The following is a 23,834-nucleotide window of genomic DNA, read 5'->3' as shown; positions in this document are numbered from 1 at the left end:
TGTTATGCCATGTTCAGTTGATATTCCTGACAGACTTGCTCTTATGAAGGGAAATGGAAGAGGAGTGGATATGGTTGAGAGGGGAGTTGGAAGTGTGGACTGGAAGGAATGGAAAGAGAGGAAACTGTGGTCAAGATATATTTTATGAGAGAAGTATTAAAAATAGTTATGAGTCAATTTATTACTATGTCCATTCAGCAGAGTAGTAGCAGCATGTTCTGAGGAGCTATGACATCACTAGCTACAGGCTCTTGGCCTAACAGTGATGTTGGGTATAGGTTTCATTTTGTGGATCAGAACTTAAATTCAGTCAGAAGATGGTTTACTCCCAGCATGTTTATGGTACTATTGCACTAGTGGAGATGTCTTGGCGAGTCCAGTTATTGTAGCTGACAGGGCTCACAGACAGATAAATGTGATGATATTTTTCTTCTCTGGTAGCACTCACAGCACCTTTTAGCACTTTGAAAGTTAGCCAGTAGGGATAAAGATTCTGGGTAAGTACCAGCTTAATAAATGTGACTTAAGTATGAGATGTCTTCAATAGAGTCTTACTGTCATCTTCTAGAAAGTAGTCAATAGCATTGCCAATAGCCAATTTGGGAGTGTGTGAGACCTCACTGACCCACAACTCCATTCTTAGCCCTGTGATTTTAGTCAGTGACTTCATGAACCCTATTTCTAGAGCATAAATGACATTGTGTGTCTGGTAGAAAATTATTGCTTTATAAATGCAAAGAATAAATTTAGCCATAAGGTAGCAAAACATTCTAAGCAAAAACTACATTTGTTTATTAGATATTTTGAAGCATCTGGATATTTGTCTGAGCAAATCTACCATAAAACAGTTTATATGTGGCATTGAGTAAATGAAGTTTGGAAATGTTTGTCTGAAAATGTCATTATTTTAGTTAACTATAGTTTTTCCTAAAATTGTAGTATTCTGCCATGCTATTCTAAAAATTATAAGAATGAGAAAATAAGATACACTTAAAACCCAGTTGGTGCTTGACAAAATGAAATTTGGGAGTACAACTCAATTATATCCCAATCTTTCTATTTGGGATTTGAGTATGATCATTATTTTAACATATTTAATTTTCTATTTTATGATGTGAAAGTTTTATGTAAGATAACATATTTAAGGTGTAATATTTAAAATATAATAATTACTTTATGAAAGTTTTCTATTATTATACTAACTAGAATGACATGAAATTATCATAGTAAATGTGTGTGTATGTGTGTGTGTATGTGTGTGTGTGTGTGTGTGTGTGTGTGTGTGTGTGTGTGTGTGTAGCTGTGGTGGTTTGAATGAGAATGGCCCCATAAGTTCATATGTTTGAATTCTTTGTATATAGTTAGTAGAATTTTCTGGAAAGGACTAGGAGGTGTGGCCTTATTGGAGGAGGTGTGTCACTGGGGCTTTGAGGTTTCAAAAGCCTATGCTAGAACAAGTCTCTCTTTCTCCTTCTACCTACTCCCTGTGGGCTGCCAGCAGATTAAGATGTACAGCTCTCAGATATTGCTCTAACACCATGCTTGTCTGTTTCCTGCCATGATGATCATGGACTAATACTCTAAAACTATAAGTCAGCCCCCAATAATTTTTAATGACTTGCCATGGTCATGGTGTCTCTTCACAGCAATAAAACAGTAACCAAGACAGTACCTATACACTTAGAATTGGTACTGAAATTTCAGAATGCTATGAAACAAGTAAGGAAAGGAATTAAGGAATAACTCTTTAACAAAATTTGAAATCATGGCTAGTGATAATGAAAACACCATTGAATCTACATTTTTGGCTTATAAGTAAAAAAAAAAATGTCAAACAAACCAAGATAGAAAAGAAGTAAAAATGTGTTAAATAATTAATTCAGAATACATTTTGATTTGTGTAAAACTTCCAGGAGATACATATAATCAAAAAGATAGTTCAGTAGTAGCAAATAAGATTCCTTGTCTGTCCTTGCCCATGCTTATTTTTCCAATATTTTATAAGCTACATTTGAACATATCCGTTTGAAGTTTTTATACATACAAAGAATGGTTATGATAATATTTTGTAAAACATCGAGGTGCCGGCAATTCCCATTTTGCTTTTCACAAGCTTTGAAGTCACTTGACCTAGTGGTTAGATTCTGGTAGGGTGTCTACTTAGAAAATGCTGAAGGTATCCAAAAAGTGGAATAAATTTTAATTTAAATCCACTTCATAAAAACCAAGTGTCTCTTAAACTTGAATCTCCTTAGAATTTCCATCTTTTCTGTCCATACCATCCTATTCTATTCTCTTAATGTTTATGGTCATGCCATCATTGAAGTAGAAGTGTTGTTCTATTCACAAAATGCATGTGTCCCTGAGATTGATTTATACAATAATGCATTCTTCCAAATGAATATGTTTTCCACATTTGATTCCAAAATATAAGATTTTCCAAGAAGCGTACAATGGTAACTAGACACATTGTACCAGCTTTGCACTCACAAAAAAAGATAAATAAGCATAAAAGAGAAAGGAAATTGAATTATCAAGTAGAACAATTAAAAAGTCTCCACAGTGACTACAGCCTCAGAAGCTGTTTTTTCCCCCAAGTATTCATGGATTCATTCTTTAATTATTCAATGAAAAAGCACTTGGCTTCCTGCGATTGTGCTAAGATGATGTTCATAAAATGTGCAGTCTGGAGGGAGACCAGGTGACAACTGACCATAAATTGATAAATACTTCAAACTGAGCTGGGTGGCATGCAGGAAATAAGTCAAGTACCACAAAAGACAATGTCTCTAATGTGGTTAATGCATTGATTTCCTGAGGAAGTAGCATCAAGTTAAAGGAAGAGGGAGTCAATGGGAAGTGGAGAAAGACTACCTGAAGATCTAGGAGTTGAGGGAAAGCCCAGAGTAGCTACAGCATAGAACATGCTGGGACAGGGTTTTACAACAGAGATATGGGCAAAATTCAAATGAAAGGCCTTAATAAGAGTTTTTCTTTTATTCTTTCTTATCAGCAAGATATCTTTAATGAATGCAAGGAATCAAATTTCTACTTTTAAGAATTACAGTTGGGTAGAAAGTGACAAAAAAATTCAGGTGAGAGTCCAGTACTCTACTGCCATCTTTTGCAGAGGTAGTGTTGACAAAGAACCCAAAAATTCTTGGGGCCGGTGACTCAGAAACATATAATTTTCTTCTTTCATCTGCATAGGGAGCATAAGTATAAACAATAGATGCAGAAAGTGGAAGGCATTTACTGAACAACTCTAGGGGACTAGTTGAACATCATCTCTGACTTCTACCTAGCTTAGTTAGTTGTGTTAATTCAACAAGAGAAGAAGGAAGTTTGGAAAACATTTTTTTCACAATTAGTTTTACTGTTATCTTTAAGTAGAAATCCACTGTCTTCCAAAATTTCAAATATATAACTTTAGTGTATTGAGTTGACTTCTTTTTTTATTGTTTTAATATTTGATAGATTTTTAATTTAATTTAATTTTATTTTACAATACAATTCAGTTCTACATATCAGCCACAGATTCCTTTGTTCTCCCCCCTCCCGCCCCCTTCCCCTTCCCCCCAGCTTATCCCCTATTCCCACCTCATCCAGGGCAAAGCCTTCCCGGTGGACTGAGATCAACCTGGTAGACTCAGTCCAGGCAGGTCCAGTCCCCTCCTCCCAGGCCGAGCCAAGCGATCCTGCATAGACCCCAGGTTTCAAACAGTCAACTCATGCAATGAGCACAGGACCCGGTCCCACTGCCTGGATGCCTCCCAAACAGATCAAGCCAATCGACTATCTCACACATTCAAAGGGCCTGATCCAGTTGGGGACCCCTCAGCCATTGGTTCATGGTTCATGTGTTTCCATTCGTTTGACTATTTGTCCCTGTGCTTTATCCAACCTTGGTCTCAACAATTCTCGCTCATATAAACCCTCCTCATTCTCACTAATTGGACTCCCAGAGCTTCACCCGGGGCCTAGCCGTGGATCTCTGCATCCAGTTCCCTCAGTCATTGGATGAGGTTTCTAGCATGACAATTAGGGTATTTGGCCATCCCATCACCAGAGTAGGTCAGTTCGGGCTGTCTCTCGACCATTGCCAGTAGTCAGTTGTGGGGGTATCTTTGTGGATTTCTGTGGACCTCTCTAGCACTTTGCTTCTTCCTATTCTCATGTGGTCTTCATTTACCATGGCCTCCTATTCCTTGTTCTCCCTCTCTGTTGTTGATCCAGCTGGGATCTCCCGCTCCCCCAAGCTCTCTTTCCCTCGACCCTCGCCTTTCATTACCCCCACTCATGTCCAGGCTGTTCATGTAGATCTCATTCCATTTCTCTGTCATTGGGTGACCCCCGTGTCTTTCTTGGGGTCCTGTTTTCCGGGTAGCCTCCCTGGTGATGTGAGTAGCAGTCCAGTCACTAGGACCAAAATGTCTGTTCAGGATCCTTGGATAATTAGCTCTAATAAGGTGTAAAAAAAAATCAAGGAAATAGAAGTTGAAAAGACTCATCTACGTGGAATTTGATTTTGTGCAATGCACATAAGATTTGGAAAATTTTCAGACACCTCATTTCGGAGATCAAAAATTTATGGCTTTTTGAGATCACATTTTCTCTCATATAAGATGTTTTCTTTATATGCATTCTGTTTTCATCTTTGAGGCCTTTCTTTCTCTGCTTTTTATAAAATAAGTGTACCTGCTTATCAAATTATCTTGGCTTCAATCTGACAGGCTGAATCTCCCATTCTGACTTTCTGACTACACAGCCATCTTCCTTCTGAATTCAAGCCTTTGCACGTTGTCTCTCACTTCTACTTCCTTTAAGATCTAGAGGGGCACGATGACTTAGGTCCCATGCTTTCCAAAGGGCCAAATGCCTATGTGTTAAAGATTTTTTTCTTCATTTAGCAGTCCTGTTAAAGGAGGTAGAATTTTAAGAGTGAAGGTGTAGATCGTTGCAAGTGGACACACAAAAGAGACAGTAGAAATCTTTTCCCTGTACCTTTCTCCTTGTCTTTGCTTTGTGGCCATCATGAGGTAAGTAGCTTGCTTTATCATGTACTTTCTGCAAGTAAAGAATGGATTCAACCAACCTCAGACAAAAACCTTCAAACTTGGGAGACAATATATTCCTTCTTCCTTTTGACTCAGGAATTGTATTTCAGTGATAAAATAATGGACTAATACATGAGTCATTTCAGCATAGGGCTATTTTTCTTTTGGTTCAAATGTCTACCTGAGAAGTCATTCATTGTCATATGCTATTTAATATGTTTCTGACTTAATTATTGAGTGCTTTGGTAAACATGCCTCTCTCTTTATAAATTACAGTTAAATTAGATTTACTAAGAAAAAAAATCTAAGCCTATAAGAAACTGAGTTCCCAGCATGGATCAAAAGGAAAGAATTACAAAAGCTACTTTTGAAATTCAAATCAAATAAAATTTTGAGTATCTGATCTAACAATACCTTTAGAAAAGACTTAAGATAATGAAGGTTAAAAAACAACAACAACAAAAACCCTGCTTAATATAATTAGCTTAGGGTTTAGCAAGATTTGAGCATCCAAGATTTTCAGTCTGGTTCTGCACAACAAAATTCCCTGACTTGCAACAACCTTTGCTGTAAAATACTATAAAATTTGAGGCCAGAATGTTCCTTCCCACTTTCAGTACAGATAAATCACAAGCTTGAAAATGGGCTTTAAAGTTTAGGATGTAGAAAAGTCAAGCACTTAACAAATCAGAAACATTTATATTTTCCTTTTTGAAACCATCACCAGGCCACTATGGGATGATGGAAGAGGGAAAATGAGACATTGCTTTTGGTTGAGTGGGAGTCAATTGTGGAGGAAGATGGCTGGAACGGATCACAAAGTACACTCCAAAATGTTCCCAGCTCTGACTTCTGTGCAGTAAAGACACGCTGGAGCCATCTAGTGGCTCACCATCTTAGAAGCAGAAGGTGTGACAAGATCCTGGGATTTAGAGCTCAGCAAAGGACCAAGTGCAACTCCAGTGGAAGCCAACCCGCCGAACTTCCTCCCTCCAGCCTGTCATCATCTCAGGAAGGCAGCTTCTGTTGACGATGCCTGACTCTGGGAAAGCAGCTAATCTCAATGACCCTGCCTCATTCCCTCTGACTACCACTTCCTTGAGCACCCTTCTGAGGTGTGCATCAGCTAGTAACCTAGATTGGGTGGAATTTATAATCAATAGCCATTTTTTAAAATGAGCCCATTGGGTACACACCAAAAAAATTCCAGGATCTAACCACCTAAGAGAAATTTAATGTATTTCTGACTTAATTATGGACTCTGCCTTAGCTCCACCTATCTTGAAATAGCCACTTTGGACCAGAGGTTCCATTGTAAGAGGGTTGAATTGGCTGGAAAATGTGGTGATATTTTATTTGTGCTGAAATGTGATATTTTATTTGTATGTTAATAAATAAAGTTTGCTGGGAGATCAGAGGTCACAGCCAGCCATAAACAGAAGTCAGGCAGTGGTAGCACACAGCCTTAATCTGATCACATGGCAGGCAGAGTCTCTGTGTGTTCAAGGACACAGCCAAGTGTGGTGACACATGCCTTTAATCCCAGTACCAACCGTAGAGACCTGGAGGAAGTGATGTGGCTGGGCTTAGAGGCAATGAGAAGGCAGAACAGGAAGGCAATAAAGACGCAGGTTAGACAGGAAGAGGCTCTCTTGAGAAGCAACGGCAGTATGGTGAGCTAAGGTTAGTTTGGTGGCTATCACTATTGCTCCAATCTCTACGGCTTGCACCACTGTATTTGGCTCTGTGTTTCTTATTTAACAAGACGGTTTGGAAAAACATCTACAGGAAAAGGATTGTAGTAAGTAGGGTGATGCCTTGTTTTTATTTCTACTTCTGAAGCTTGAAGACAGGAGGGGGAGACCTTTCCCTGTGACTGAAGACTGAAGTTTCTCTATGACATTTTGGGCTGGTGGAGATTAAGATGAGATTCTTGGAAAAGATTTCACCTAGATCTTGACCTGGTAATGTATTATTACTTGTTTTGCTGATGGTAAAAACTTCTTGACAAAAGCAACTTAAGGAAGGAAAATGTCACTCTGGCTCACATTTCGAGGGACTGCATTCCATCATGGTGAAGAAGGAACTAGCTGGCCAGATTGCACCCAAAATCAGGAAACAGAGAGCAAAGAATGCTACTACTCAGCTCCTTCTTTCCCTTTCATTCCATCGAAGGTGACCTGGTGTTCACTCACTTTAGATGGATCTTCCCAGCTCATTGAACTTACTCTAGAAAATCTCCCACAGATGTGCTCAAAGGCTCATCTCTTCAGTAATTCTAGAGTTGGTCAAGGTGACAATATTATGCATCACAATTGCTGCTCATTTAGCTCAATTTATTTTACTTTGTAAATTATGCTCTATGGATGATTTGTCCTCAAACTTGAATATGTATTAAAAATCAGCATAGGTATATTAAAATACAGTTGGTTGGGATGGGACATGGAGAGATGGCACATCAGTTAACAGCATTGACTCTTTTCCCAGAGGACCCAGGATCTTCAATTCCCAGCACCAACGTGACAACATACAACCACTGGTAACTTCAGTTCCAGGGGATCCAGTGCCCTCTTCTGGATCTCCAGAAACTAGGCACATAGGTGTTTCACAGACAAACACGCAGGAAAACACTGATAATGTAAAATAATAATAATAATACTATTATTATTATTATTATTATTATTATTATTATTATTATTATTACCCTCAGAGTTTTTGCTTCATGTGTGCCTGGGACAGAAATCAAGAGTTTGCATGTAGCATAAGTTCCCCATAGATACTGTTTTTCTTGACTGGAAAGGGGTACATTGTAAATAATTGTGGAGGATAAAAATAAGAAGGTTCCCATTTGATTATCATTGACATAAATCTAAATGTAAATGTCCCTTCGGAGCTCCTAAACATTCAGCAGATTTCTATTGCTGGTCATTTTCTTTTAACTGCACCCAATTCTTCAAATAATGTCTCTCACACACTCCATTGTGTAAGATGAATACAACTAAAGACTGAGTGAGAAGACTATGACAATACAAGAGCTCATCTGGTCTGCTTAATTCCCCACAGATTTGCACTTTAGATCCTGGGACTGCCTCCACAGAAACCTTAAACTACCACAGAACAGTTGGAAACCAAAGTGTACTAATAAGACTTATACACCCTTTGCATCCCTCCCCCAAATACTAATAATTCTTCAGAAGTTTCTGCTCATCATCCTTTCTTTTCCCTGCTGATTGAAATGTCATTTCTTATAAAACACTCCAGTTCCATCCCCACTCCACCCAATATATTCCATCAGGCTGAGGAGAGAGACACATTACTGTAAACAAAGGTGTAAAATCGCCTTTTAAGGATAACACTTGTGTTTCACTGCACTGTCTGGACATGGTCTAAAATGAGTGCAGAAGGTGTATTTTCACCTCTCTCTGTCTGCATTATTGCAAAGAGACTGGCTGGAAAAAAATTCCTATCACCCCAACTTCAATCACATTCACCAACTACTGCAGCTTTCTACCAAGTTATCAAACAACTACTGCATAGATGACTTAATTTATACATAATACATATGGAGGGACCCCTGATGTATAGAGATATTCATAGCATTATTTCATTCAGTTCCTTAATGCTACTTCGGTATGGAGTGGACAGGGAGAATGCAGGATATTTTTTTATGTCATAATTTTATTTTATCAATTTACTCTAATTCATAGTGTATATATATATATATATATATATATATATATATATATATATTATTTTATTGTAGGTATTTCTTTTTTCTGTTCCCAAAAAGAATCTTTGGCTCTTAACTATTATTCAAAACTAAAATTTGTGAAGATTAAATACAGAATCTGCCTATTTCTGATTTTTAAGATCTATATTACTCTCTATAAAATTGCTTTTAAAAAAGAATAGTTCAATGATTTGATTGTAGATAAAACCCACTCTTATCAGAGATAATGAATTAATCAAATTGAGAGTAAGTGCTCCCTTGTGATTTTTCTATGAAAGCAGAGTTTTAGAATTTAACATACCCACAGGAAAATACATGTTCACTTTTGGTTTGTGGTTTTCTTATTTACAAAGGCAAATGTGGATTTCATGGATAAAATCAATATCATTTCCTAAAGAATTTACATGAGTGTCTCTGTGCCCTTCGTGAAGGATCTTTTTCCTCAATCTGAGGATTTAAATTTAAATTCACTATGACTTATCACATCCACTACATAGTTTTTTCAGTCTCACTTTTGGGGCCCAACGAAAAGAAGACCTTCCAAAGAAATGAAAAGTAAGACTATCTGATGTATGGTATGATCCCAAAGTAAGAGTAAAAATTATATGAGCAATTCTAGATCACATACATTCACACAAAAGAAAACACAATCCACTTTTGTTGGTTCAGTTTCATGAGTTTGTGCCTTGAGTCATGAGAATTAAAAGTCATGCTCAAAACATATGTATCATAACTATCATGAAAATTATCGGAAATTTATATTCACTTATTTTGACTTTGGAGATTAGCCACACACCAAATATCTGCAAAAAAGTCTAACAACCAACCAAGCAAATGACCACTGCCGCAATAGACAATCCAGCCTACACCTCCAAGTGGATAACATTAGAGCAGGCACAGAAACTATTTGGGTCATTTTGTTCTGGCCTCAATCTCTTAGAAGTTGTTGAAAACTACTGGGTTAGCCAGGTTGTCTATTGTGTACATAGGAAGTTTAGAACAGCCAGGGTTACAAAGACAGACCCTGTCTCAAAAACACAACAACAAAAAATTAGTCTCAAACTTGTTCAGTCTATGAAATGGGGCACACAAGGGCACTCCAAGCAAACCCTACAAATTTGAGCAAATTCCTCAAAAAGACACACAGCAGAGACATCTGTGGAAGAGGTAGGCATGACATTAGGAAATGAAGATAAGTTGTTCAGCTTTATATTATAGGCTGATATTGGAATCAAAACCATTTCCTAGGACTTCCATAGTTAGTTCTAGCAACCCTTTCTTTGTGGTAAAATATCTCTCTCTCTCTCTCTCTCTCTCTCTCTCTCTCTCTCTCTCACACACACACACACACACACACACACACACACACACACACACACATCAGAAAAGGAAAAAAAAAAGAAAAGGTATTCTTCCCCAGAAGCAACTTCTGTTTCCTATGGAAAAAAAAAAGGATATTTTAGAGTGCACTGAGGAAATTTAGGTAGTAGTCCAAATATATCCTCTAAGCCAGCAGACTTATGATTTGTCAAGGGCTGTTACAAAGACTGTGCCCTTAAGCCAAACAAGCATCATCTTCGGGGAGATTTTATTTGTGTGATCAATTCATATCTGGACAGGTCTTCTGCTGGTTGGCATAGCAACTAACTGAAGTTCATTGAACTTTTAGATGTGTGTGCTAGCAGTCTAAAACTGATTTCCCCCCATGGGCACCAGAAAAGGCTTTCTTTGTTAAACCACTCCAGTTGCATTAAAAAATACATCATTTTGCTCAAGCCTGAAAACACACGTATTTGAGATTTGGAGAGTAATATTAGAAAAATTGCATCTATCATGCACATCATGATTTTTTTCTGTTTTTATACCATTGTTCTCTCCCTGAAAGAAAACTCACTGCGTAGTAGTTTTATGAGATTATTTCCAAGATTTTGTTATTTTTAAGAATGTTGCTGAATACATCTGGACAGTGGTTTTGCATCATGTTAGTATTTAGCTTAGTCTTTGTTTGCAGTTTTAGAAGTGTTAAATCTCCATGTAGATAAAACTCCCTAATGTGGCATTCATTAGAAAAGATTTAAGAGATGCACAGATTGAGAGTAAACAGTGTATTTTCATGAGCTTTTATTGTGGACTGTGGATGAAGAGGAAGAGAAGGTACAGCATTGACAGTTAAACTAATTAAAATTCAGTTTCAGCCGGGCGGTGGTGGCTCACGCCTTTAATCCCAGCACTTGGGAGGCAGAGCCAGGTGGATCTCTGTGAGTTCGAGGCCAGCCTGGACTACCAAGTGAGTTCCAGGAAAGGCGCAAAGCTACACAGAGAAACCCTGTCTCGAAAAACCAAAAAAAAAAAAAAAAAAAAATTCAGTTTCAAAAACAGGGTCAGAGGGAAATGGATATTAGCAAAGAAACTGTCTCAATTACAGAGAATAGTATGAAAAAAAAAGACTTGGTCTGAAGAGATGGCTTGGTGTTTAAGGGTACTCGTTGCTCTTCTAGAGGACCATGGACTCGATTCCCAGCACCTGTATGGTGCCTCACAATTGTCTGTAACCTCAGTCACAGCGTATCTAATGCCCTCTTCTGTACTCCATGGGTATTGCAGGCATGTGACACATGCCATTAAAACACACACACACACACACACACACACACACACACACACACACACACACACACACATATACACTTTTAAATAATTAAGATACAAAATGGACACATTGATATTTATAGGCTATCTTTTTTTTTTTGGCCCTTCCTCAATTTTGAAAGTCACGTTAGCATGAAAACTGAGGAAACTTAAGGAGTCAGTAGGCATTTTTTCCCAGAAAATATGTCCCATATTTTGACATATGTTTGACATAGGAGATTATTATCTCTTTAGGAATAAAAGAGGGGTAGCCTTTGGATCTCTGCACTTGTGACCTGGAGATGCCACTCTGCATGTTGGAGGAGAATCCTTTATTCTTGCTTTTTTTTAATTTATTTTGCAATACAATTCAGTTCTACATATCAGCCTCGGATTCCCTTGTTCTCCCCCCTCCCACCCCCCTCACCCAGCCCAACCCCCATTCCCACCTCCTCCAGGGCAAAGCCTCCCACGTGGACTGAGATCAACCTGGTAGACTCAGTCCAGGCAGGTCCAGTCCCCTCCTCCCAGGCCGAGCCAAGGGACCCTGCATAAGCCCCAGGTTTCAAACAGCCAACTCATGCAATGAGCACAGGACCCGGTCCCACTGCCTGGATGCCTCCCAAACAGATCAAGCCAGTCAACTGTCTCAACCATTCAGAGGGCCTGATCCAGTTGGTGACCCCTCAGCCATTGGTTCATAGTTCATGTGTTTCCATTCGTTTGGCTATTTGTCCCTGTGCTTTATCCAACCTTGGTATGTACTCACTCATAGGAGGATACTAGATGTGGAACAAGGATGACTGGACTGCTACTCACATCACCAGGGAGGCTACCTGGAAAACAGAACCCCAAGAAAGACACGGGGATCGCCCAATGACGGAGAAATGGATGAGATATACATGAGCAATCTGGACATGAGTGGGGGTAATGAAGGGCGAGGGTCGAGGGAAAGAGAGTTTGGGGGAGCGGGAGATCCCAGCTGGATCAACAACAGAGAGGGAGAACAAGGAATAGGAGACCATGGTAAATGAAGACCACATGAGAATAGGAAGAAGCAAAGTGCTAGATAGGCCCACAGAAATCCACAAAGATACCCACACAACAGACTGCTGGCAATGGTCGAGAGACAGCCCGAACTGACCTACTCTGGTGATGGGATGGCCAAACACCCTAATTGTCGTGCTAGAAACCCCATCCAATGACTGAGGGAACTGGATGCAGAGATCCACGGCTAGGCCCCGGGTGGAGCTCTGGGAGTCCAATTAGTGAGAAAGAGGAGGGTTTATATGAGTGAGAATTGTTGAGACCAAGGTTGGATAGAGCACAGGGACAAATATTCTTGCTTTTTATTTGAACTCTGCAAGGGCTGGCCAGCTTTTTCAGTGTAGAAAAGACTCCATTTGTCTTTATTCCTTCTTTCTTCTTATTCTTTTCTTTCTGTCTTTTTACAACAGTAAAGATGTTGTATGTTTCTCCATACAACAGTAGATCTGTTGGAGGCCACTATGCTCTGATTAAATCATTACCATCTGACTACTCAGGAAGATTTCCTTCTATCTTGGATTTAGGCCAGTCCAATGCCAATGAGGCAATTGCACTTCAATGACTTTAGTGATTACTGGTGATTAGATCAGGCACACTGACAATGTCCAACTGACCACTGCTGTTTATATATAGCTACCCAGAAGCTGTAAACTCTGAGTTAGTTGCATGTGTGGTTTTACAGGCGGCTGGACTCCAGCCTTGGGTGGCTGGGGAATGGGTTCTTTTATAATGAAGCTGTTGTATTGTATGGATTATTAGTCATAGGAGTCCCTTTTAAACTGAAGGGACAGTCCTTGTTTGATTCTGTAAAGGGAGAAGTGAGGCATGTTCAGGGCTGCGGTTGCAGGAAGCTGTGGAAAAAACAGAACTGAGTAGCCAATTCTGGTTTTTGAAAAGTGATGTATTTTTGGGGCTTCACATTAACTTGCACTGCCATCCTGTGGAAGAAAGGAGAACATTTTGTTCTAATGACAGCTGCAACAATGGCAGAGAGCTTGATGATAAGCAAGACGCCAAAGGCTATAAAGCTTCAGGTAATACACTTTTGATTAAAAATATACTGACATCCATGTTTCTGCTTTAAATAAAAAGCTTTGGGACATTTTCAAGAGCACAAAGCAATCACTCAGAATTTCTTACCATCTACAGAAGTTTGAAGTAAAGCCTCTCCTTCAGTAAAAAAACTAACTTTGGCCATAACCTCCATGTTTAGTCACACAAGCCATATTCAACAAATGAGAGGCTACAACCCAAGTCTCTAGTTGTTAGATTTGATTAAATAAAAGAAAAAGTGGTGACATAGAATTAATAACAAATTAGCATGAATAGTGAATTTGAAGGAGAACACGGAAAAGTATATGGGAAGGTTTGGAGGAAGGAAAGGGAAGGGAGAAATGATATAATTACACCATAATTTCAAAAAAGGTGAGATGATGAAAGAGAGCACTAAATGTGTACCATTAACTGTGAATTTGACTATAATCCCAGGCAATCATATATTGAGTGATTTCATGTAAATCATTCTTTAATTCATGTCAGATGAAAAATGTGCTGTATGGAGTATGACAGGCAAGGAAGACATTATTGAAGGGTACTAGAGTAGGGGATCTGAGAAGATCGGGGTGGGGTTGATGACTGAAGCATTCCAGGAAAAGGTTTGTCAGCTTTATGAGACCCCCTCTGTCTGCTGATGAGTTTTTATGAAGTTAGCCCTCACTCTTCCACAGAAACCAGGACGTAGGGCCACCAAGTCTGTTAATAATTTTATTTGAAAAAAAAAATAGTTTCCTGGTCCTTGAAAATGATATTTCTTGTCTGTTAAAGGGGTAAGAGGGGAAGAGAATATTTACATTCTAAGGTGATAAAGAAAAGAATCACAATTACCAGATTTATAAAATAAACGATCAAAGAGCAAAGAGGCCCGGAGCCTGCAGTGCATTGCTTGGTCAAACTGAGGACATCAATACGGGGGCCTGAGTTGAGTCATATCCTCCAGATCTGTAAAACAGCCAGTGATCTCAACCATCTTTCAATATGAGAGCTAATGAAAGAAAGTGTGTGTGGGGGGGAGTATTGAATATGATGCAAACAACAAAGATCTAATACATGTTACTGTTGTTTTATCATCTTGGTCTGTTTATCATGTTGGAGTATGGATACATTGAAATTTAAATGACTTAGTCTAAAGGGAAATAAAATACATTGCAAAGAATGTCTTTTAGCAAATAAGATGCAAGTTTGGCCCTAAAACTTACGAACAATGGGTACACAAGTGAATAATTTAATCTTTCTGACCCTTAATGAGCTAAATGCAGCAACTTCTACATTTCATAGGTTTTATAAAATTTAAATCAAGAAAAATGTGAGGTACCAGCACCCTGTTGGCATTAGAATGTACTGGTAGAAGCTGAAATTGCAGATAGGTTAGCTATTTGTGAGATTATTCCATATTTCTATTCCTGTAACTTCTAGTCGTTTTCACACACACATACACACACACACCACACACACACACACACACACACACACACACACACACACACACACACACAGAGTGTGGTGTAACAAGCATCCTGAAATTTCAGTGCCTTACAAAAAAAGCATTTACTTATTTGTTGAAGGAATGATTGAAATAAGTGATAGTTCTCTTGCTTATTTACACTGATGTGACCCAGGCAAAACAAGCTAGATCGACTAGGGTTTAAACTCAAGATACTTGTGATTGCAGGCTTCATAGATATGGCCTCCATGTTTTTAGATGGAATGTGTTTCACGTGATGATAGTACATATGTAAGAAGACAAGCTTGCTCATGACTCATCTGACAAAATACAATTGGCTAAACAAATCACTGAAGCAAGCCCAAAGGCAGTATATGTAAACGTGATGCTGGCAAAGAGAAAAGGGTGAACATATAAATATACATTCCCACAGGGAGAGAGAAATAAGACAAACAAATCATTCTATCACACAATATATCATTCATCACCTTTCCGTATTATATCTCTCTTCCCTTATACCTCGATGCCCAAAATCTTTAGATCTTCAGCAGTGATTAGTTGTGGGAGTAGAGGGCATGTACTGGAGCAAAAGAAGATCAAAGGACAGAGGTGGACATCTTTTAAACACATCTCTACAACAAATTTAGAGAAAAAGATGTCTCAAAGAAAATCTTGTATCTTTTACAAAAGGCTTTCATTATGCAGGTGCTGTACGTTTTTCAATTTTCCTTAAATTGAAAAATATTTCCTATGGAAAATTAAATGACATGGGCATGCTGAGCTAAATAAAGCAAGGAGTTTCAGTTTGCAAAGTACAGGGGAAATAATCAACAATCTGAAGGCAGGAGTGAGATGGATAAGAATGAATACTCACCCCCCCCCATCTCCCCACCTCCTACTCACACCCCAACTAACAAACCTGCGTCATTGGAGCTGAAAGAAGAATTCATCTCCGAATATAGATCCAAGCTTAAATCACTAGGCAATGGTCCTACTGTGGCTTTTGGGAACAATACCATCTCTTAAAATAACTGTGTTTTCAATTGTGACCTTCAGTGTGTCTGCGAGTTTCTGATGATGAATAGTGAATGGTGAATGGCATGCCACAGAATGCAGCCCCTTAATTGCTTCGAGAGAAATCACATAGGATTTTCAGTCCTTCTGTTTGTGCCAATGCTTGGAAAAGATCACTGAGTTTGGATCTATGTAGAGATACCAGACTGAATCAGAGATGAAAATTTCCATTTGAGCCAGCTACTCAGTCTTTCATGAAACAATCTGGTGAGGTAGGGGGTAGAGAGCACAGTGCATAATTAGAATGTGCACAGGCTTTGGCATCTGATGTGAGTAGATTTGAATTGTGAAGATATTGTTTAATAGCTATGTGGCCTGAGGCAAAATTGCTAAGCCTTTTGATTATGGTCTCTGCAAAATAAGTGTTATCATCTCTCATGAGGTTGTTGTAAGACTTTAACATGTTAATATATGCAAACTATTGCACACAGTAAGTACATGAGAGGACAGCTGCCCTTGGATCTATTATAGCACACTGTGGAATTTGTTTGCAGCAAAGAAGATGGTAGAGAAACAGCACTGTGGCAAAGCTGAGCCATGAAAAGGGCAGACGTGGAAGCTACAGGGTGGAGGGAAACAGTCTCATAAGGCAGACAGCAGGGTGCCGAAGGAACACATCTACAGAAAACATTCACCCCCCCCAACACGAACAACAAAGTTTGTAGTGCTTATTTCTTCAAAACTGAGCATGAAAGGCTGTTTCCTCAGGCCCCATATTTGTGTTCACTAATTTTCTTGTCAGAGTGGGAGAATTCCTGACACTAGCAACTTGCTGGAAAATATGAATTTGGCTCACAGTTTAAGAGGACAGTCTACCATGGCGGGGCACTCATGGTAGCAGGAGCAAAAACTGGGTGGTAGACGCTCATATCGTATCCACAGGCAGGAATCAGAAAGACAAAGACACACATGCTTGTGCTTATCTTACTTGATATCTTTTTTATTCAGCTTGATACCACAGCCCATGGAAAGATGCTCTCTACCTTTTTGGGCAGGTGTTTCTGTTTCAGTTGATCCAATCTAGAAAATTACTCATTTACATACTCAGAGGTCTGTCTCCTAGGTAATTCTAAACCCTGTCAAGTTGACAGAAAATATTAACAACTAAAATATTCATATTGATGACTTCAACTTTAATAATTATGGCAATGGAAATGTCTAATAAAAATGGGAAAGTAGTGTACTAAGGGGTAGCTATTCATTACAGAGTGCAGAAACAAGGCCTGATACCCAACACCACAAAAAAGGGATGGGAAATAGCAGTATATTGTTAGCTTTGAACTTAATTAAATCACAGGATATCCAGATTTTGATTGTATGTTTTTCTGAGTGTGCTTGTGAATGTGTTTGTGGATGACATGAATGTTTGAATAAGTAACCAGAGAAGAGCAGATCGACCCCCACACGTGGATAGGCTTTTCCTAATCCATCAGAGGCCTTAATACAAAAAAAAATAGCCATATAAAGGCCAAAACAGGGAATTTGTTCTTTCTACTTGGTTATTTTCAAATTGGACGTGGATCTTCTCCTGCCTTAGACACACTCAATTTAGATGTTCAACTGTTGGTTCTCTAGCATAATTGACTTTAGTTCTTAGAACTTAGCCTCTTTAACTATACAATGCAATGCTTTAAAATCACCCCTTTCTTTTCTTTCCCCTTCTCTCAGAAGTGTACACACACACACACACACACACACACACACACACACACACACACTACTCTTTCTCAGAAAAAGCAGAGAAAACACACTGACACTGAGGGAGTTCTAGACTTACACTGCCATAGGCTGCATCTGAAATCACTCTTCACAGCCATGGGGGACTTTAGAAGCCAAGCAAATTGCCCTGGGATTTTTTTCTCCAACTTCTCTGTTGCACAGAAATCATGAATTGATCAGTACTGGTAGCTCTGAAAGATGAAAGGCCAGTATTTTGTCTGTTAAGGAGTCTACCTACACAAAGCTCTGAAAGGTATTACCAAAAGACAGAGTAAAAAGAATCTTCTCTGAAAGTAGATTGTGGAAAGGGGGTCACTGAAACAGCATTGTCAATATTCTGGAAAACGTCACAGACTTCTGGGAGCAAATCCTACAAAACTGGGCTAAATCCAGTGCGACAGTTAGGAGGGCCTCTACCTTAGAAGAGAGTGTATTTCGTTATACTCGACTTTACTTTAGTATTGTTAGATTATATATGAAACTGGAGACAAAAAATAAGATTAAATTTAGACCTGAGGTACAAATTGTCTCTTATTATTAGAAAGCAGTCAGAAGCTGGGCACCAGAATCAGAACATAAGGCACAGGAGGGCTTGGGGCCAGTGGGACTTGATATGAAGCATCTCAACTGTGGAAGCATCCAGAGTCCTACCAACACACCCAGGGAGAAGAGAGATCTGACTCAGGTTTTTGCACTGCCCTGGATAAGAAAAGACCTTGAAGAGACTCTTATAATGATCAGACTCCTGCCAACTGGGCTTCTGAGCAATAATCTTGAAAGTTCTTCTTCCAAACTTTTGGGGAGGGTGATGCCCCTGTACTATCTATCTTTGTCAAGATCTTTTTACCCAAGGACATGTCCCTAGTGAAAACCGTAAGACAAGATTACAGCAGTTCTTAATATCTTATGGACTTAAGCACTGGCTCCATTCAATCTAATAATGAGATAATTAGACATTTTATAATCACTGAGTAGTTCTTTTATGAGATGGGGAATCACTATATAGCCCAAACTGTCCATCCTGGAACTCATTCTGTAGTCCATGATGCTCTTAAACCCACACCCTCTTTTCTCAGTCTCCCAAATATTTAGATTAAAGTATGTGGTACCAATTCTAGCTAGCTTTCTCCACATTAATTCACTACAATTTAATGTAGACACTCAACTTTCAACACTACTATCTTGGAATCATCCTTGATTACATACAATCAGTCCATGGGGACTTAATTATTGGAAGAGAGGTGGAAATTGAGTTTCTCCACCTGTGCCAAAATTCTTGAAGGCCAGGCAGGTTTATTGATCATATGAACGAATAGTCCCTCTTCATGTTGTCAGTTACAGAATTTAGAGTGCATCTGTTTGTCAAATACTTTACCAGACTCAGAACAAAAATGAACAGCAACAATGCAACCCACTGAAAATATCTATCAAAAAAGAGTATGTATGACCTTATGTTTGTATTGATACAAAATGTACAATTTTATTTTTTAAGAAAGCATGTGAAATGAGTGATCTATCAGATAATCTTTAGAAAATTAAGCCATTAAATCGGATGATTACAGACAATAAGTACAAGTTATGATAGACTGTGTCTGCTACTACTATAGATATGGGTGTCCTAGGTGTGCTGCTATGTATTTGAATTGGAGGATATGAGAAGCTACAAACTTTATGGAAGTTAAAAATTCATGATTAATACCTCTTCCTAGGAATTAAGTTTAGAAATAAAAACAGTTTTAGATTCTAATATTATAAAAACAATATGATAATATTAAAGATCAGCAAGCTACAAGATTGCCCTTAATTAAGGATGATAACAGCTATGTGCCCACCTGAAGTAGGCCTCTCTTTCCCATGCTGTTCCAAGTGATATTCTTTCAAGTCACAGGTACACTAAACTGAAGCAATTTCTCTGTTACACAACTCAACTGTGTGTGCCTCTATTATCAAATCCATTCTGATATACTCAAAAGAAGTAATAACAATTCCTTTCCATAAACTGAACTTCTAGGTTAAAAGCCACCTAAATAATCTGTAGAACTTTTCCAGTACTTTCCGTTCATCTGATTTTTACTACCTTCTCCAAACTCTAAGGTAAGTGAATCTGAAAGGACACATATAGTATATATTTTTTTCTATGACCTGAAACAAGATCCAATATTGCAGGCTATCCTCTATCTGGCAATGACTAGATCACCTACTTGAATGTGATAAGACTGTTCAGGACTTTCATACTAGAGTAGCCTTTGAGATATTATTTCAGAAGATAGGATACCTTGTAATTAGAAATAAATCTTTAAAATTCTTTAAGGGCAATTTGATATTAGTGTTCCATAGCATGCAATATGCTTTCCTCCTTTCTAAGCCAGTTACCAGAGAGCCTGTGAGATGCTTTTTCTTTTCATATACTGACCTTGTTTGGGAACCAAATGGGCTCTGTTGAAATGTATAAAAGATGTTGAAAGTAGTATATACTTAAATGAGAGTTTTATTTGATACATTAAAAGTATTCCATGGACTTGTGGATGAGGGCTTATAGAAAATATTAAATTATTTATCACAGCATTGGAAGGTGCCAAGTTCAATGCCAAGATTTTGACAGGTTTGATGTCTAATGTGGTGAGGGACTGTTCCTTGGTCTTAGGAAGTCATTCTACTGCTAGGCAGAAAGAGGAAGTGGGACTGTGGGGTCTCTCATAAGGCCACTAATCCTCTATATAAGAGTTCTACACTCATGGCATGATTCTCTTCTCAAGTTTCCACCTGATTTCCAACTGATTTTCTGCAGAGAAATTTGGGAGGAAACATAAATTTGGGAGGAAACATTCAGTATGTTGTGATAATTTACTGTAAGAAATTTTCTCTTGCATTTAAAGCCTGAGCTTGAAGTATGCTTGTGCATTTGTAAAAATCCTTTATTATTTTAGCAAAACACTAAAATGTAAACATAAGCTGTCTGAGGGTTGTGTAATTATGCATGGTATATTCTTTGAAAATACTTATTTGGTTCTATGTCTTTAAACTGTACATTCTGTTTTATGACTTTAAAATGGAATAAATGGACATTCTGATCATTTAAACACTTTAATGTGGGGGAATGTCATTCTGTATGTTATGAATGTGTTGCTCTGATTGGTTGATAAATAAAATGCTGATTGGCCAGTAGCCAGGAGGAAGTATAGGTGGGATAAACAGACAAGGAGAATTCTGGGAAGTGAAAGGCTGAGTAAGGAGATGCCAGCCCGCCATCCAGGGAGCAGCATGTAATGACACACAGGTGAAGCTACAGAACACGTGGCAACATATTAACAGAAATGTGCTGAGTTTAAGTGTAAGAGCTAGTCAGCGGCAGGCCTAAGATAATGGCTGAGCAGTTTTAATTAATATAAGCTTCTGAGTGATTATTTTATAAATGGCTGCAGGGTCTGTGTAGCTGGGCAGGAGTGGAGAAAACTTCAGCTACATTTATATGTAATTCTCTCTCTCTCTCTCTCTCTCTCTCTCTCTCTCTCTCTCTCTCTCTCTCTCTCTCTCTCCGTGTGTGAGAGAGAGAGAGAGAGAAAGAGAGAAAGAGAGAGAGAGAGAGAGAGAGAGAGAGAGAGAGAGAGAGAGAGAGAGAGAGAGAGAGAGACTGTGGCTGTATATTTATATTACTATTTTGCAATTGTCTCTCTTTTTAAGTTTTGCTCCACAAAAGTGTTTTTAAAGATTCATTTTATGATTTATTATGTATATATGTATGTGGATATGTGTATGCACATGATACCCATAGATGCCAGAAGAGAGTATTGTATCCTTCAGAGGTAGAGTTACAGGCTGATATGAGCCCCATCAGAACTGCATGGGTGCTGGGAACTTAACATGAGTACTCTGGAATAGCACTATACCCTTGCTCACAACCACCTAGCCATCTCTGTAGCTCAGCATAGCAATATTTTAACACTGAAGCAGTCCTATAAAATATAAAATTGCAGTCCATTGTAGATTAGTTTTCCTCATGTCCAAGAACAATTTTATTACCCTTCCTGAATAAACTCAGTAGACCCACACTAGGGGACAATTGAGCAAGACAGCATTCAGGAGACCATTTAACTCTTGAGTAGGATCCTGCTAAAATGTTTGTTTTTAAAGATACCCACAGAAATGCAGACAAATTTAACAAGCAGGTTCTTTTTTACTAAAGCATCATGAGTTGCTGTTTATCCTAACTGTCCAGAATCCCTTAGAAGAGCCAGAGCGAAAGGTCTGAGAGCATCATTAGACAATAAATGGGATCACCTGCATGAGGAAGTAATGGAAGTACAAAGATTAAATGAATTCTATGGAAATGGTTTGTGTAAATCCATAAGTGTTTTACTCAGTCCACTGTGCCACTCAGAGTTATCTAGAATTAATCTTGTTATATAAATGGAAACATGAAAAATCAAGAAGTAATATAGCTTTCTGTGTTATATGTGTTCAATATATAGTGTGTTCAATATTTGGTGCCCGAGGTCAAGTTCCATCTGTTAGAATTCTGTCCTCACTCCAGTCGCATGGCTGCACATGTGCAGTTCAGGAGTTAAGCAAAGGGTCTTGCATTTTATGTCATTAGTGTGTATAGCAACTACGTGCTTGAGTGTGGTCACACAGTCAGCGCATTCGTAGTGTAGCTCTGTAGGCCCACTTGCGCCTTAAAGAGCTTTGACTCAGATCCTGCGTTCTCTCTGTGTTCCGTTCTGTCTCTTCCCCCCACCACCTTTCCCTTTCTCTGCATGTGCTCCTTTCCCAGGCCTGGTTCTTTTGTCTCCCCATCCCCCAATAAAGCTCTGCTACTAAGTAGTCGTGGCTGTGGCTCGTGGCCTTTCTGCAGGTAACCAGCACGCCACCAGCCCAGTTTATCATTCTTTCACCATCATTGCAAGCCCTAGTCCAAACTACATAGAAAATAGTTTAAGAATACAGGGAGGCACAAGTAGTTCTATGTGAATGTGAGAGAATGAGAAGCCAAGGACTCTACACTACACAGGGAATACAGCAGAAAACAGAAATGTTGAATGTGCAATTTTCACCTACCTCTAAATCAAGAGCCTTTTTCTTCTTCTCCTTATGTTGTCTACATCATTTTCCATGTCCAGTTTTCTCTATAAAATTAGTGCAGGATGGGTTCTGAACACTCAGAATCTCCTTGTTGCAACTAAACACATTCAATAAAAAAAAGTCTTGATTTTTGAGGAAGGTAAGGAGGGTATTCCTTTGGGCAGGGTTAGTTCTATGACTGGAAGACCCGATTCAGGGAAACTCAACTTCAAAAGGATTTAAAGGGATTCATTGCTCTAAAACGTGTGTAAAAACTGTGCTGGGATTTAAAAATCACAGAGACAAAAAGTTTGGAATCTAGCGCTCTGCAGATAGATAAAATGGAACAAGTCATTCTGCCTATTTGGATATTCAGATACGTATGAAAAGATATGCTTATCTAAAAGCCAATCCTTATTATCATGGAAGAACTGAGCTTGCAGTCAGACCCATTGATTTTTAGCCAACCATGTTAACTGTGAATAACCCAAAATAGATCCTAAATCATTGGCTGTTACTTTCCTATTTGCCCACTTACACCCCGAACTCTTTCCCAGGCATGGCAATGATCAATCTTTTCCAATTTGCTAGTAAACTACCAGGGTCCTAGAAATCCTCTACAGTCCTCAGTCCTGACCTTTTCTATAACACACAACACACTGGGGGAGATGGGAGTTTTTCAACAAATAGTCCAACCGTTGTCAGATTCTATTTTACAACCACCACCCTCTGCATCCTATCCATTCATCTCAAAATCATTACTATTCTCAATTTAAATTGGATTAGCTGAGGCCTGGAGCGGTGAAATAATTTACCTATATTATAAGTTTAGAATAGTTAAATTGGGGTTTAAAGTCTATGCTCTTTCTCTGTCCCAAGCTTTCCTCCTTGACACACTGAGAAATGGGTTCACTAGATATGAGAGGCTTCTCCTAACCTATACAGTTTCAAGCTCCCAGTGAAAGAATAAATGGAAGAGCCCAGTCTGCACACCAGCCTGCATTGCTCCTGTCTTTGCCTC

The sequence above is a fragment of the Peromyscus californicus genome, unplaced genomic scaffold (assembly GCF_007827085.1).
Source record: "Peromyscus californicus insignis strain IS unplaced genomic scaffold, ASM782708v3 Scaffold_7__1_contigs__length_154581171, whole genome shotgun sequence".
Lineage (NCBI taxonomy): Eukaryota > Metazoa > Chordata > Mammalia > Rodentia > Cricetidae > Peromyscus > Peromyscus californicus.
Note: the sequence above shows the minus strand (reverse complement) of the source record.